Below are 17598 nucleotides of genomic sequence, written 5' to 3'. Positions count from 1 at the left end.
CACTTCTAACGTAATGAGATTGCCCCCCATTATAACGGACTAAATCAGGCCTGCAAATCAAAACACAGGAAATGGGTTTATACCTGCATATTGGTTGGTTAAAGAGTGATTTCCAATCTTTTCCATTACAAGCCAAACGTTCACGTTCAACTTCCTCTTACGCTCTCTGACTCACACACCATGTTCCTCAGCACAAATTGTGGATAGAAACACAGTAAGAATAATAATACATAATACAACCACCACCATCAGAGAGTGTGGTTCCATGCCCTTTTAGCCATTTGGACAATTGTATCACCACTTGGTAAATACAGCTGTGGCTGATAAAGTTTATTGCTTTGACTTGCATTCAAGAAGCAATCACCAGTATTACAGAGTGTGACTACTTTGTGATAAAAACCAAACCAACATTAAGGTAGCCATTATTAATTTTTATCAGCTCCAGCTGTGTTTAACCTGATAACAAGACTGGGAAATGGCTCCCGTCTGCAAAAAGCAGAATGCAACTTTACAACTGTTTACCAATGGGAATATTTTTCCTATTATATAGACACTGTATATTGAATTTCTTCCCACTGCATATTTTGAGCATGCATTATGTGGTTAGTGATATGTTTCCAATTAAAACAATGTTTACTTAAATGTGTAAACAAATCGATGCCAAATGAAGCAGCTGGTGCCAAATGAACGAGCGGCTTCTTAGCTTTTAACCGTTTGGAGGCTTTTTCCCTATACACACATAAACGGAGGCATTCATATTTTTCAAGATTCACTATCCTTTCTTGTCATATACTTGACATAACATGCGTGTACAACAAACACAAGGACATTCATTACAGTAAGGCCAACTCCAAACTTTAAGTAAGTCATATCATTTCCTATGTAGCTCATTCAAATGAGGGCATTTAGGTAAACCTTTTGGCACTGACCCAGAACACTTAAAAAGCCACTTTAGACAAACATTTCTGGGCAGCCAAGCACATCATAATATTATATTCACAAACATGAAAGGGGCCACTGAAAAGAAAGCCAGATGCTGATTCATTGCCAGACTCCATTTTATTTCAAACAATGACAGTAATTTGGTCTGTACTTGAGCACAATGAACAACCAACAAATAAAGAGAAGCATCCTCGGCTTGTTGTCTCCGCAATAATACTCCTTCATGACACAGCTCTGACTAAAGACATTAAAGCCATCTGCTTAACATACAGACACACACACACACACACACACACACACAGAAAGAGATGTGACAGAGTTAAAGAAAAAAACTGAAAGTGTATGATGTCTTTATTATTATTTGCACACTAAAAACCAGAGGAAATAATGTCATGACATGATGTCCATGAGACAATATAAAAGGACAGCAAGTCTCCAATAACCCCCATGTGACTTAACAGTCTTTAATATATAAATATGTAATATAATAAATATAATATAATAAAACAGTTAAACTAACTATGTATAGATGTACTAATGAACTTTGTAACTTAGTATTACAAATCAACCTATATTCGATATTTGGTATTTTGGAGATCTAAGATCTTTACTCAGGGCATGGAGTCTTAATACTGTAACCATCAGGACCAGTGATGTCATATTCAGTATTCAGTCTGAAATGACACAAGATAAAATCCTTGCCTGCGACTCTTTGTATCATTCCCCCATTAATCCTGTTTATCTGTTTGAACAGACCTTGTATCTCCCCTCAGTCGTTACCTCATCATACCCTGAGTAAAGAGCTTTAGTTCAATAAATATATTATATTATATAAATGACATTGTCCATAACAAAAATAATATGGCCTCCTAGCTTTTTCATCACCCTATTGAGAATAGAGAGCAGGGTAAATTTAAAAAGAAGATACAGAAATGTCCATATTTCACTCTCACATGCAGAGATTCTCTGTGAATGAGCTCCAAAGTACAAGTTGGCGCTACAGTCAGACCGACTGCTTTTACTGAGCATAATAACAAAGGAGAAGAAAACATCCAACATGCAGTTTCCCATTAATCAACAATCCAATTCTATAACTGACATAGGATTTGTTTTTCCTCTTTCTTCCATGTCACTGCACAGATTAGACCTACACAGATCTAATTAATAAGTGATACGTTGCAAACGAAGCCTCTTATTAATCATTAACACATGAAATTGGTATGAAATGTGATTTTTTTTTTTTAAACAAGTCGGTATACATGCCCAAAAAAAAAGGAGTTATCTTACTCGTCCTTTATGTTATAACAGGCTTTGCTGCTGAATGGCAGAGACACAAACGAAAGAAGGGTCATGGTGAACTTTTGAAGAAGAATAAAGGAAAGTGGTGAGTGTTTTTCTGACACAGCCCTGTTAGTGAGTAAAAAGCCTATGTCCATCTTACAAAAAACCCAAAAACCTTTCCCCTTGTCACTTTTGTCCAACGTGTTTGTGTGTGAGTATGAAGCAAAGGCACATTAACATGTGTGGGGAAAAAACATTTTAAGTGTTAAAAGTATTGACGATGCAGTGACTATTTGTAAGATGTAAAAATCGTATTAATATCTAAACTCAAGTAACTTTGAAATAATCTGTCCCCACACACTTTGTAAGCAGAGATACCCACTGTATTAAAAACAGTTACATTTCCACATACTGCTTAAATAAGTCTTGCTTTTACCGGGCTTCAGTCATTACTAATGAAGGGTCTGAGTAGAGTTATTTGGGTTAATGTGGAATGCACTGACAAATACCTGCTGTTAACTTGGATGTAGAAGGTCATGATGTATGAATTATGAAATGAATGTTATCATTGTGCATATTACTAAACATTGATGACAGAAAAAAACTGTAAAAGCGTTGAGAATTTACCTCAGCCAACATTAACCAGACACACGGAGTCTGCTGAAATCCAATGAAAGTGGAGAACATGACAATGATCAGAGTTGCGACTTTCAATGGCCTGTTCACAGCACATGCAGGATAATGAGAACACACTGTTTGGCTTTGTTCAGTATGGGCTGAAAGTACCTGTACCAAGCACGCAGTCTGTTTTTTGCCTATTATTACTGGGTATGAATGAATGACCACTTCTAACAGTGATAACATGAATGATTGTTATAGTAATAATATTAAGTACACATGCCTATTATCAGGCTGAACAAACACTGGATGTTGACTCAAAAGCACAACTCAACAACAGTCTCAGTGTGAAGAAAGTGGACTTCTTACTGGTCTCAAACACAAACAGGTTTCCAAAAGCACAAGGCAACAAAACATACAAAATAGAAAAGAGGTCAAAAGGCTACTATAGTAACTAAGCTTCTGACAATGACAAGGACGCTCACTGATCGGCAGACAAGATGACCTGGCAGCAGACACAGGAAACATGCAGGCTAAGTACACCGGTGGAGGGATAACGATCAACAGGTGAAACACATCAGGTAATCACAGAGGAGGGAACCTTTACAGGAAGCAGACTCTGAAACGAGAGGCAATCGTAATTATTTCAAAATAAAACAGGAAACGGTACACAAGGCTACTCAGGATGTTACAACTTTCATGTGTGGGGCACCAACAACTCTCTTTAAGTAAGTTTAAGTATAACTTTTTAACCAAAAGCCTTGCAAGAGAAATACACAACTGCAAAATGAGGAAAAACAAGGACAATTTAAAAAATACAATATGAATATACACCGGTGAAGCAATAAGCCGCAGGGAGTCAGAGCTTTAGAAAGCGTTCAGTTTTATTGTCCTGATCGATCCAAATGTAATTGCTTGCGTGGAACTTTCTAAAGGGCTTTTCTTATAGTCCCTCCTACATTGATGCAAATCCAATCAGAGGAAAAACAAAATACTCTCTGCCGCATGGTGACTGCATTCAGAATGGTAATTTAATCATCACATTATTCGGATTTATTTGAGGCTTTAAGATGTTCTTTATTACTTCAGTAGTCCTCTCAAAACAATTGCTGAGAGTTGCGGAAATTTGAACTTTGCTCGAAATTGAGAAAACTATAAACTTTTCCTCATTAAGTTCATATTTTTCTGCTGTTATTGCTATAAATGGCCACATACATTTTATGATTTTAATTGTCTCCTACAGAGTAGAAAACAAAATAAAAATGATTTAATTGGTTATACAAACTGTAGTTTGACAGTCAGTTGAGCCTTCACTCACAGACACAGAAAAATACATTAAAACTATACATTTGCCTAAAAAGTGCTCGGCAAGGTCTTAAAGGTCACTAAAAAAGGTTGTGCTATTTTCACAACAGATACAGAGTTGTCAAAGCCAAATGATTCAAGTTTAGTTATGCTTCCGCATGAAGTACAATGTATTTACCGTACTCTCCTGCATCTAGTCCAATTTCAGCTCAGGCACCTTGAGTGCCAATTTGACCAGAATGCACTGAGGTGCCTGGAGTGCCAATTTAAAAACACATTCGCAGAGAGAGGACACCTACTGAGAGAGAGGAGAGTGCATCACCAGATAAAAGAGAGGAAGGAAGATGAAAGATGAAGATGACTGAGATGCAGCCAGCACTGATGACATTTATATGGGAATCAAATTTAGACAGGAATGATTCAGGTCAACTTGAAAAAAATGAATGAAAATATGAACTCAGTGAGTAAAGAAAAGAAAAACTTAACATCATTCATCCTGTGACAAAACTGGCATGGGCAAAAAAATGCAGCCAGAAACAAACAAGCAAAACAAAGCAAAACAAAATGCACAGAATGCACACTGCTACATTTTCACATACAACAAAACATTTCTGTCATTTAGTTAATATTGTTGTGCAACTTGCATATGGTTATGTTCTTGGTGCCCTAAAGAGATTTATTCTCCCATCTCCCACATGCACTCCCCATATGTGCTTGATCACTGCTGTGCAAAAGACCTAAGGGGGTGCACAGACTTTAGAAAAGGGAACTCAATTGGAAGAATAAAATGATGAATATACAGTAAGAATACATGAATACAATAGAAAGATGAATAGACGTAGAACTCTCAAAGATCTCAAAGTGATAAAGCAATGGGGGAAGATAAACCCAGCATGAGATTAAAGAGATTAAAAAAAAATCCAATTATGTTCACAAAGAAGGTCTTTCCACACTCACAGAAAAATGTAGGGGTGAACAGGTGGTTATTTGTTTTAAAGTTATGACATTTCACTTTTTATGTGAGGGCAAAACACTGGAGATAACTGTGGCCAACCAAGTACATTTGTGCGGGTTCAACTGTGAAAGATCCATGTTCATTTCAAAGTAATGGAAAGCCCATTATGTATATATAACCTCTGTGACTCCTGCAGCTTACACGGACCACAGATCAGCAGAGCTGTAAAAAGGGAAAATAGGAACTTTCACAAACTGTTCGACTGATTTCACCCTGGAAATCCCACAGCTCACAAAATCAGTTCACAGTTTTACTCAGAGATTAAAACGTTCTCATCATTTGTATTTTGATCTCATGGATCAAATAATGGCGACAAGAGAGAAGAGAACAGGAAATTAATAAATTAATAAATTAATTAAATTAAAATGTATCAAAGCAATCCAAGCTCTCATGTCATGGAGACAGGTAAATAATGGTTTTAAAAAGTTGGCATCTTTCTATTTAAAATGCAAATAGTATTATCTATATCACAGATAAACAGGAAGCCATTTTACTTAGACTTTCATGGGATAATTTAAATTAAAAATAAAAATGGCCCAAAAATAGTTCCCTGAGGGATCCCACTGCAACGGACGTACAGTCACCAAAGTTGACAGGCTGCAGATACGTCACAATCCAGTGGCACTGTCAGCATGGCATAATGAAATATGTGTGATGTGTTGTGATATGAGGGACATACTTCACAAAAAACAGCAGTCAGCAGAGTTCCTGAAGATACTGAAAATGTATGAAAAATCTATTTTAGACCCAGGAATCAAGACCCCAAAGTGGAAGCTCTGACCCTAAAACATTTTAAAAGCTGTGGGGAAATGTTTTATTATAATGTTTTTATAAAGGACATAAACATCCAACTTAGTTTTGTTGTAGCAAACTGCAAAACAGATTGTTGACATGGTACACGAGCATAACGGTTCCAAATACTGGTACATAATTAATGGTAATTTGAAACATTTAGCGAAAATAATTAAGTAAATGGAGTCTGTGCGATAGCAAGAGTTGGGTAAACTGTGGTGTGTGTGTGTGTGTGTGCGTGTGCGTGAGAGACAGAGAGAGAGTCAGTTGATTTGTTTAACAGCCTCAAGAGAGTTGGAAATGAATGAATCATGTAACGTTGTGTAAAGAAACGCTGTTTAAGACAAACAGTGTTAAGCTACTGGTGGGGATTGTCTGAACAAACCTGTGTACCAGCCCGTGTCGCAGAGGTCAACATATGTGTGAAAAAAAAGGACTTGCTGTTTGTTGGAAGTCAGGAGCTGTCCATATGCATCAGGCATCGCGTTGTCAAGCCCTCAAGTGTAGCCTGAAGGTACAAGCACCGAGGATGAACCTGTCTGAGGATGTCAGTCCGCAGGTCTGCAGGAGAAGTGTCGCACGGACAACTCTACCTTGCACTGCTTTAAATCTCTTAATTTCTGATGTCAGTTACAATAATGAACATGCAGTTATGGCAGTGGAACAGTCATAATTAACCATTAGAACACAGAGCATTTTGGCTGCTTTTTTCCCGTACTATGTTTAAACATACAGTATACAGATAGAGTATAAGAATGTGCAATATAGAGTGTCTTATATCCCCTTTTTCAGCACAACCTAGGCAATCTGATGATATATAAACACACCTGAGCAGAAAGTACTCAGAATGTTTAAAATCGGATTGTATTTGTGAAATGTGGAAATATGTCACAGGTCAAAGTTCACTTGGCTTGTTTTTATGAACAAAAAGAAAAGAAAAAACAAAGTTTATTTTGATCTGTGCCTCGTGAGCACTAAGGGTTAATGATGACTGGTTCGACAATGTTGAAATCCTGGACCCATCTATACCCTCCTCTTAATATAGACTGATCTGATAGTCTAAAAGCAATAAAACCAATAAGGCCAACCACAAAAGAGATTGTCTGGACTATGGACAATCCCCCATCGTGTCGTGAGCTTGTTGATTATAGGTAAAAATGCGTACTGTAAATATTTTAAATTGAAATGTTCAACTTTCTGGGTCAACATTTTCTAATATAGCTATTGTCAGTTGAGTAGATGCTTGTTAAGTGTATTTCTGTCAAGGATAGGTTGAGCTGCACAACCTACAGTCTCAAAATGACATCATCTACCCATTTGTCGAGCCTGAAAACAGTGAACAGTCGAAGAGTGCTCGATGAACGTTACTGGAAAATGACGTGACCATAATAAAAAAAAAAAGTGATTTAACGTGAATGCTGCCAAAAAACAAAGAATTTATACCATGTCATTTTCTTTAGAGGAACTGGGAAAAACACTACATTTATCTTTTGTGTGAAGAAGTAACTGAAGGAGAAGATAACATGCATGTTTCTTAATCACATTCTTAATAATGAGTGTTGTCAGAGAACTTGTCATTCTGCTAAAAGTCTATGAAACATTGTTTCTTTAAGTGAAGATGGATGCAGTTTTATATTGTCTCACTGAATGGAACTAATTATTGTTACACACTTGCTGTAGAGTAATGTTTTTGATGCAATAGACACATAAGTGTCTCCCATAATGTGAAGACAATACAATTCCAAGACAATAAAGTTTAGAGTCATAAAAACTCATGCTCGTGTTTTGTCATTTGGTGGCAAATGGCTCTAATACGGCAATAATCATGAGCCCCAGGTAACATCAGAGAATACCCCAGAAAAGATATCCAAACAAGGCGTTTTGAAAATGTACCCGAGTGCCACTCGTTAGTGCTTGATGAATCCTTCTTATGAAAATGGACCTTGGGAGTCGTAATTAACTTTATCCGCAAGATTTTAATGTGCACATCGTTATACATTGTTTTAAATGAACAGATGTTTAAAACTGAAGTTGGGTGAAGCTACTGATAATTTACAGACCCCATCAGTTAGCAAACTGTTCATATTTGTGTTCAGTTGGTCCACTATTCACTCTCTTATAGCTCTGATTCTGGCTTAGTGTTTTGTTGAAAACATCAGCTGGCTACAGCAAAGGACAAGGAAGTTTCAGCTTCACTATCACCTCCTCCCTTTGTGTTCTTGTTGAATATTACAATGGTGTAATTACTTACCTTTCCTTTTCAATCTGGTCTATATCACCTATTGCTCATTGTATGCACATTGTTTCAAATGTAGGTTTGTGCAATGATGTGTTCATGTTATTTTTATTATACATGGGGAGAGATTACTTCAATAACAGATTGACACATAGCAAGCTCAAATAAACAATTCATTCTTACTAGTCCGTCAATAACAGGGCCAGGTCAGCATCGCTCAGGTATCCCTCCACATCTTTCAGCTCAGCCCAGTCTTCCTTTGTCCAGCCTCTTATTCTACCACTCTCCTGCTTTCTTTTCTTTGTCTCCTCTGACAAAACCTTAATCCTCTTTGATTTTGTGTTGCCTCTGCCGTGAAACCACACTCGCGCTTTGACAAAGATTACATTCACCTTGCTGTAAGTTGATGTACCATCACAATGGTCTTGGAGACATTTGTTAACCCTTAGAAAACAGAGCATTTTGGCATTTTTGGCATTTTTAAACATATAGTATATATAGAGGGTATAAATAGCAATATAGAGTGCCTTATATCGTTTTTTTCAGCGCTACCTAGGCATTCTGACGGGGAGAAAAATCATTTTTACCAATTATATAAACAATCAAAATGTTCAAATTTGTGAAATTTGGAAATACGTCAAAATTCAAAGTTCACTTGGCTCATTTTAATGATCAAAAAGAAAGCAAAACACTGTCTATTTTGTGAGTTCTGCATAAGTATTGCTACTTTATATCACTACTAAAAAAGAGTTAACAACACATAAGAAGCCTGAATATGTGACCTATTAACATACATCCCCAGGATGTCCATATAAGGAGTTGAGTACTATCCCCATGGCAAATTACCATGGGTGCACCTGCAGCACAGATCCGTGCCACGTGAAATAGAAATAGAAAAAGAAAATGAATGTAAAGGCTGGATAACTTACAGATGCTAGCTTTTGGCCGGAGGATTCAATCCCATCTTGCATATGCAAGTTACATTAGATCAGACTGAGTCACTGCTATGTCTGCATGTCAAAGAGCTTGGCTATAAGGCAAATTGCAAAACCATTTAAAAAAGAGAGAGGACTTGAATATGTCTTTTCACAGCAGACATTTGCCATAGTAGAAATAAACTTGAGGCAAGAGATTGCTTTTTACACTAAACCATTTTTGAAGGATTTATTGGAAATAGGCATATTTATAAATTTAAAAAAAATTATATACTTGGCACATGATTGGATGAACCATCTGTCTGTCAATGTCCCCTATGATTGTCAAACCCAGTCCCAAAAAGATTTAAAACATCTTTTCCATCAATTATCTGATAACCTATACTATAGCAAGATATCTGCTAAATGAGTTGTTTTTCTAAAGTGATAGTTAATGAAGTATGGTTGTATGAGATACTAATACATAGTCAATGCTGCCAGCATGAGACATGGACGCTCACCCTCATGGGAAACAAGGCTGGCAGCAAGGATATGAAGAACATTTTAATTATTTACTGCTCATCTAACACAATCTACAGGTGTTATTACGTCAGTCTCTTAAATAGTCATCTCACATTTGCATCAATATGCACATTTTAAACAATTTATAAGTACTTTAAAAGTAGGAATGGAATTGCCCAACCACCCCTCTGTGACTTTTATCAAAAAGCAAAATTATGTCTGGGACTACGGATGGAAATTAGCATTATGCTAAATCCAAATAACCATTAATTGAATTGAAAATAACGTGGCCATAAGACAGCATTTTCTGACTGAAAGCTAAAATTCTGTTGCTTTTTAAACTACCCACAACAGTGATTTAACAGTTTAAAACGAGTTTTAAATCCAATGCTGCCGCCATAATTCAGTTCAAATGTGTTATGTTGTGTTATGTTTAGATGCAGCAGCTGCTGGTCTACTGCTGGCTCATTTAGTGGCTTTGTATCAATTCAATCAAAACATTGTTTTAAATGTACAACATTTCAAATATTTAAATGTGTTGGAGTACAGATTGCAGTTTGACTGTCTGAACCCAGTACAAACTGAGCCTGACCTGAAGCTGATAACCTGTGCTTTACTGACCAAAACTGGAATTCATTTTTCAAAAAAAGTAAAAAATCAAGTACACATATATTCACAAAGAAACTATTAGTAAGTATTCGTGTCTGCTACGAAGTACAAACTTCAGCAGACGTGAATAATACAACAAACTAAGGCCAGACAGAGCAAATTGGAGTTAACTTATTTATCCATGAAGGATCCATTTCTCCACCCGGCAGCGAATTAGCAGTAGAATGGGATTGTCCATGTTCTCAGTGTTTGCAGAGCTGAGAGAGTTTTATGTGTGACTCACTCGGGCAGCACACCAATATAGCAGATGTGTTATTTTTCGCGTTCGTAATCTTTTGCAAATAATTCAAAAACACATATTCAGAGCCGGATAAGTAATGTGTTAAATTTCAGTATTTTATCTGAAATAACAGCAAATACTGAATGTGACAGGTTGATTTGCGTCGCCTCACAGCAATCTTACACGCATCACCACTTTTTTTTTTCTCTCCTTTCCTTGTGGACAGCTGGACCAGGGTGTTTAGCATAATTAGCTGACTGTCATTAGTTGGGTTACCAAGCAACGGGACAGATGAGGCTAATCACTCTGACATGCAGGATGCAAGGGAGTTGGAGCAGATATGAAGAAAAGAAACAAGAGGGACAGTGCAGGATGAAAGATAAGAAGATGTTAAAACAAGAACAGAGATGGAATATGGTTAGAGGGGTAGAATGAGTGTCATTTGTGGCAAGTTTCATTTGCAAGATTTTAAAATGCACAAAATGTCCACGCTCAGTGTAGGCACAGAAACATCAAACGACTGTTGCTCATATCCTCCACAGTGACTTTAGTTATGGGATGGTTTCTCTAAACCTAAGAAAATCTCGTCATTCTCTGAACTTCAAACTATATTTAGCTGTATCACACCGTTCACATCCTTAACTGACGTAAAAGGTTTACTTGTACGCCATCATTAACCCTAATTCTCTCTCATTGGCCTTAAATGTTTCTTTTAACACACACACACACACACACACATGCTCAAGAGAGAGACTCAGACCTGCATTTAGTTTTAATTACTGTCTGCTTTGCTTCACAAAACAATTGTAACAGACTGAACCACCGTGACACAGGAAGGTACACAGGGTACATGTGAAGAGAATTGACGACACCAGCCACTTCCATCCGCCCCCGACGCTCCAGCTCTCCTCTAATCTGTACAATGTTTACAGAGATATTTATGTGTAAACGTTTAATGAAGCAGACACTGCGCAGCGTTGCCCGCAAATCGACTTAACTTTTATATTGAATCAACCGGTAGCACTGGGCTAAAGGACTATACACAAACCTACTCCTGAGATATCACAAATCACTGTTTTCAAGGGTGCAGTATTGTAAGACAATATACTATATTATTAACATCAATGCACCTAAAATGAAAGATAATAAAATGACCATTGTGGATTCTTTACAGCAATCAAGACAAATCATCACAAAGAACTCACATGACAGGCAGACAAAAAGAATAGCAAGAAAACAGACAATGGAAATCTGTGAAGATTTTCTCTCTCTTTGTGTTATTTTTTTCTTCTTTTTTTTCGTCGTGGTGTTGTTCTTTGCTTGCTGTATCATAGCGTACATGAAAAAAGGAGGAAGGAGAAGGATGAGCATCTTTGTCTCCCAAAAACACACTTATACAACTTTATAAACCATGGAAAACTTTACATTGGAACATTTTGTGCAGACTCAAAACTTTGCATAAACGTATAATGGTCACAAATGATCCTGGCACATGGGATGTAACAGAATACTTCCACATAATGTGTTCACAACGTTTTGAAGAGACGTTCTCTGTGATTTTTTTTTTCTATAAATTCTTGCTAACAACCAGGGACAACAACCAGTCGTTTTTAAAATGGGCATTTGTTTATCCTAAAAGCTTTGTTATACTAGATCTGTGCTATTCATTCAAACTCAAGGTCTCATTGAAGAAGCTGTTTCTTCCTTTGTTGTCATGGATTTTTTTTTTTTAAAGGTATGTCAACTTACTTTGTGAGAAAGAAAAACAAACTTTTTAAACTGTCAAAGTTCTACTAGTTTGTACCATTTTCTCAGGTAGATCAACTGTAATATAACCCTTTTTGAAGACATTTAAAGCACTATATTGTTTTAGGAGATTGACATCAACACCCACGCCTTTAAAACTGTCACTGATGGAACTGATACACATATTATTATACTTATACTGCTGTTCACCGCCATGTGCTGCACTTAACAAATAAAGCAATACATATGTAAATGTGTGCTTTTCGGTAAACTCATTGTTACAGTCATGTGTGGCATGCTGAAAATGAAAGACACAGAAATGTGAATTTCATGGTGACAAACTGCTCGTAGAACAGCTGTTATGACACTGTCCCAATTTTCTACTTGATCACCTCAAACGGTGTGAGCAAGGCCACAGTGGCGTATTTTACATTTTCTTAGCGATGATAATTTGGGTTTTTACAGCTGAATGGATCAACGTGGGATTACAGAATTACAGAAACCTGCAATTTAGCCAACCCTATTTGTTTTGAATAGGTTCAGTATTTTGATGTAATGGTTGTTATTATTATTATTTTTTCTGTGCTTTTGTCTGTTGTTCCCGAGTTTTCCGTCCCTCAGAGTATGAATGGACGCTGATGTGTGATAGATGAGCCCATTTGTGTGTAAATTGGTGCTTATCTGACCAGGAAAGGAAGCTGATTCATTAGATAAAAAACATCCACACATAATAGTTTGATCCGTAATGACAGCAAAATATATTTCATCAACTATTCATCTCCCAGTCATCTGCACGACATTTCAGGGATTCGCTTGGGTTTTCTTCTGTTTATGTTGGAGAGATAATCAACGTCATATTAACCTCAAAATGACAACATTTTCACCTCCCTCACTTCACATCATTTTATTTTGGAGTATCGTTCCAGGCCGGACACCCAGCCTTACATTAGAGCAATTCTCTTGTCCTTTTTCAAAATCATGTTTTGCCGTTTTGAAATGGATGTTATTTCTGATATTTTGTTGTTGATAAAACAACAACAACAACACACACAAAACGACTCATAGTGCAAACAGTCTTCAGTTTAATTTCCTAATCACTTTGCAGTTTCTCTTAGGAGTGAATGTGGGGCCCTTGAGACATTGGCGGGAGCACAGTATATAGATCATGTTTGTGCGTGCCATCACAACAAGCAAGCCCTGGTTGCAAGCAGAAAACAAAATGTCCATCATCTGCAAAGATTGCAGAGCTACCCGAGTATATTCACGATCGCTGCATTTGACCCTCCTGTTAAGAACAACTTACTTGTGATGATGCCGTGCGTGTCTTTATTTAGGTCGCCTAAGTAATTTCCTTCCAAGCTGACATCAATGTAGTGTTATTTAGGTTAAATTGCTCTTACTCCCAGAACTGATGTGTATGTCTGTATCTTCCAGCCACACATCTTCCACTTCTTTCCATCAGTTCTCCATCACCTCACTTTGTCTCAGCTTCAGTATCTCTGTCATTCTTTCTCTGTAACCCCTTGATCCCCATTATAGTTTCTATCGTAATTCTATCTCACCAGCGCTTCGTCCCATTTTCACATTTTTATTTGATTTGGTGAGTTGTTACTGCAACAGTTTGCCTCACAAAGCCAGCTAAATGCATCTATCAAAAATAAAGCGTCGAGACATGAGGTTCAGTGGGAAGAAAACACTCCCAATCTCATGACGATGGTAGGTTGTCTTCTTACAACTCGGTGAGCACAGTGGTTCCTTTAATGGCAATTAGGAATGCAACAACCACGAATATACAACATAATTGGTCATTAGAGGATGTCGACAAACACCAATTCAAAGACAGCAAGCGAAGTCTCATGAATAAAATCAGGCATAAAGACATTTAGACAAAGGGCAAAGGCTGGTGAGCTGGTGTATGTACTGAGGGACTAATGTGATAATTAGTGGCAGGAGTGCAGGGATCAGGTGATGGGGGGTGGCAGGATGAAGTGGAGGCAGCTGCTTGTCTGCTGAGGTATGGCAACTCTAGAACAGGAGCAGAATTACAATTGGTAATCTAATCAAAACAAAAAGCATTTTTAACTGATTGAATGTGAGAAGCAGAAAAAAATGTCTTCAAACCCCAATAGATCTATAAACCTGAAGAGACTGCATTATTACCCAACGCAACACTATCATAGGCACACGATAATGCATGAGGTCACTGTGTCAAATCATACAGGTCTGTGTTTGTGCACATCTATGTTTACTTATTTGCAAAACAGATAGATTGCTGTCAAAGATTGTCTACTTTTTGGAACTACAATTTTGACAATTTGATATTTCCATCCATTCATTCATCTTCTGAGGGTTGCAGGGGGCGCTGTGCCAATCTGTGACAATGACATATGGTGAAAGGCAGATTGCCGGACCATTCACTGTCACACCTATGGTCAATTTAGAGTGTCCAATTGACCTAATCCCCATATTGCATGTTTTGTGAGTGTGGGAGGAAACTGGAGAACGCAGAGAAGTTGTGAGACTAAAAAAAGGATTATTTTATCTTAATCAAATTATCAAATTATCTAGACATAAAAAGCATTGTTATTGTATGCATTTCCTACGGCTTAACTTAACTTTAAGCACACTTTTAAAGACTGATAATGCAACACAAAAAGAGGCAAATACTGTTAATGTCTCATGGCAGGAAAGAAGGTTAAGGAAAAGGGTAGAATAAACAAAACTACATAAAACAATTTTAAATATTATTGCATAATTACAAAACAGCATCTATCAAGAGTTCATCAGTGTGTTTCTTAGAAATGAGGTCATGTCAGTTTACAAGACATATGATCAAATGAATAGATGCATGTAAGACTCTGTCCTGTTGTCACTCTGTTGTTGCTAAGCTTTGCTCTCTACCACTGTTCCACAAGCTCGCCCTTATTTGTTTGGCTTTTGATGCTAACTGTGTTTGCTCAGTAATAAGAAGTGTGTCTAATTGGCTGTCACAGGGAAGAACGCTGCTTTATTAGGCCTTTGCCAACCATTTATTTGTAAATTAGGCTTTTACTGGTTGAGTTATTTGTTGAGTGCTTTAACTCACTGGAGTCGGAGGCTGAAGCAAAGTACTCCGTTGCTAAGCAGACTAGAGCTGAATCATTAAAAAAAAAAAATCCTTGGGGCATTTTGCTGCAGATGTTATCTGTGTTGAGTGCTGATGATGATGATGATGATTATGATGCTTGCAACCATAGATAAAGAGAGAGAGAGAGAGAAAGACAAGTTCAAGTTTAGAAACTTTTGGTCTCACTACCCCTAAATTAGAGCGTGGATAGCAGACCTGAGCTCATTGGGACTGATTAAATGAATGTTGAAAGATGATTTGTTTATGGCAAACAGTCGTTTTGTCTTCAGCTAGTGGAACAACTTAGCCTTGTCCTAAATGTCTGGTGTGGTGTTCAGATAAATGTCAATAATTGTTTGTTTTCCTCGCTGTCCATTTTGCACATACCACACCCCCGCATGCTGAAAAGACGACCTTGCTTGGTGGAAGAGATGTTATGTATGTTGAATCGCTGAAACCACAGTCGCTCAGAGCTAAGCCATTGCTTTTGTCTGCCTTCAACAAAAGACCAGACAGATCAAGGTTCTGAGTTTTTACAGAGCCTGTCTTTCTCTTATTTATTATTACTTTTCACCTTTATGACCCAGGTCTGAGGCCCAGTCAGGACAAAGGCCTTTCTGCATTGAGTGTGCATGTTTTCCCCATGTGTGCATGGGTTTTCTCCAGGTTCTCTGGTTTCCTCCCTCAACATGCAATATGGGGATTAGGTCAATTGGACACTCTAAATTAACCATAGGTGTGAGTGTGAGAGTGAATGGTCATTGTATGTCCCCCCATGTGGAGGATGAAGTGGTAGACAATGGATGGATGGACTTTACTTCTTTCCTTGGCCCTTCAGACGCCTGCCATTCTCACTCGACCCCATGAATGTCCTCAGTCTTTTCTCCCACTCCCCATTCGCACACACGTGGCCTTTTCTTAAAGCAGAAGATCAAGGTGTGTACCATCAGTCATGCAGTCACTGTACCACATACAACAGGTGTTTCCCTTTGCTGCTTTTTGAATTGGACATGTTTACTTATGTACTACACATCTTGCAAACCCGCTGTCTTACCCTGCTTGTCTTCCAGCCAGCTTAACACTCAGCCTATAGCGTGTACATCGAAGTCACACAATGGCTTTTAAGGGACCCAGGTAGTATTGATTATTGCAGCACTTTATAGGATGGAATACCTAAAAGACACATCAGTGCCTGCATGAGTGCTAATACTGTATGTCTGCCAGAACAGCAGTTCAGTCAAAACTTGACAACAAAGTGCAATTTGTAAATAGATGTTTACATAAAAACTACACTGCTGGTTTCCTTCTTGTGTAAAGCATCTCATTTTAAAAGGAGCTGCCAGCCAGAGAATGTATGTGCCGGATGATTTTACATTTAATTTACTATGTTCACAACATTCCTTTAAAAAGAAAAATACAAAATAGTACGCACTGGTCACACTTGTTAAATAATTGTGCATGAAAAATCATACTTAATGTTAGAAACTTTCCCTTATCTTAATTTGGTTGCTAGACTTTTGGGAAAATACTTGAACAAATGTCTCTTTTTGAAGAAAAGTTCTGCAGCTTGTGAGCTTTTTAAATCCATGTTGGTCATATTTGGTTTGATTTTATTTGAATTATAGCGCATCTCATGTCTCCACAAACTGTTTCTGGTTTTCATTAAAGACCAATTCTGTGAAATCAAGGGTAGATAAAGTTCCCAGTGGTAAAATGATGACTAATGGATAAATTAAATTTCAGCTGCATCAGTTTTTCTCTTTTAATAAGCAGCTACTGAATACATTTACCGTATATGGTTTTTTATGCTTCATTTAATCAAAATTAAATTCATCTTTTCCCAAAAAGTATTCAGTGACTCAATAGCAGAACAAGGGATGCAAAAAGAAGCTTTATTCTTTTTTCCCTCTTCATCCTTGACATCGTCTTCTCTCGGTTTCTTAGAGCCTAGATTAGTAGTTGAAGAGATGGACTCTCTTCCCTAGTCGTGGAAGGTGGAATCAAACCCTGGACAACACAGGGGGCCAAATATCTGGCACCCCACTGTGCATCCATCCATCATCTTCTGCTGCTTTATCCTCCACCTGAGGGTCACTATTTGCATGTATAATAATAATAATAATAATAATAATAAAAATAATAATAAGATTTAGATTCAGATTTAAGAAATATAAGAAACTTGAAGGAGAGGTGACGTCAAGAGAGAAAGAGAGAGAAAAGTGTGAAACTCAA

This window comes from Solea solea, chromosome 11, assembly GCF_958295425.1.
Source record: "Solea solea chromosome 11, fSolSol10.1, whole genome shotgun sequence".
NCBI classification, from domain to species: domain Eukaryota; kingdom Metazoa; phylum Chordata; class Actinopteri; order Pleuronectiformes; family Soleidae; genus Solea; species Solea solea.
This window is presented reverse-complemented; position numbering follows the sequence as displayed.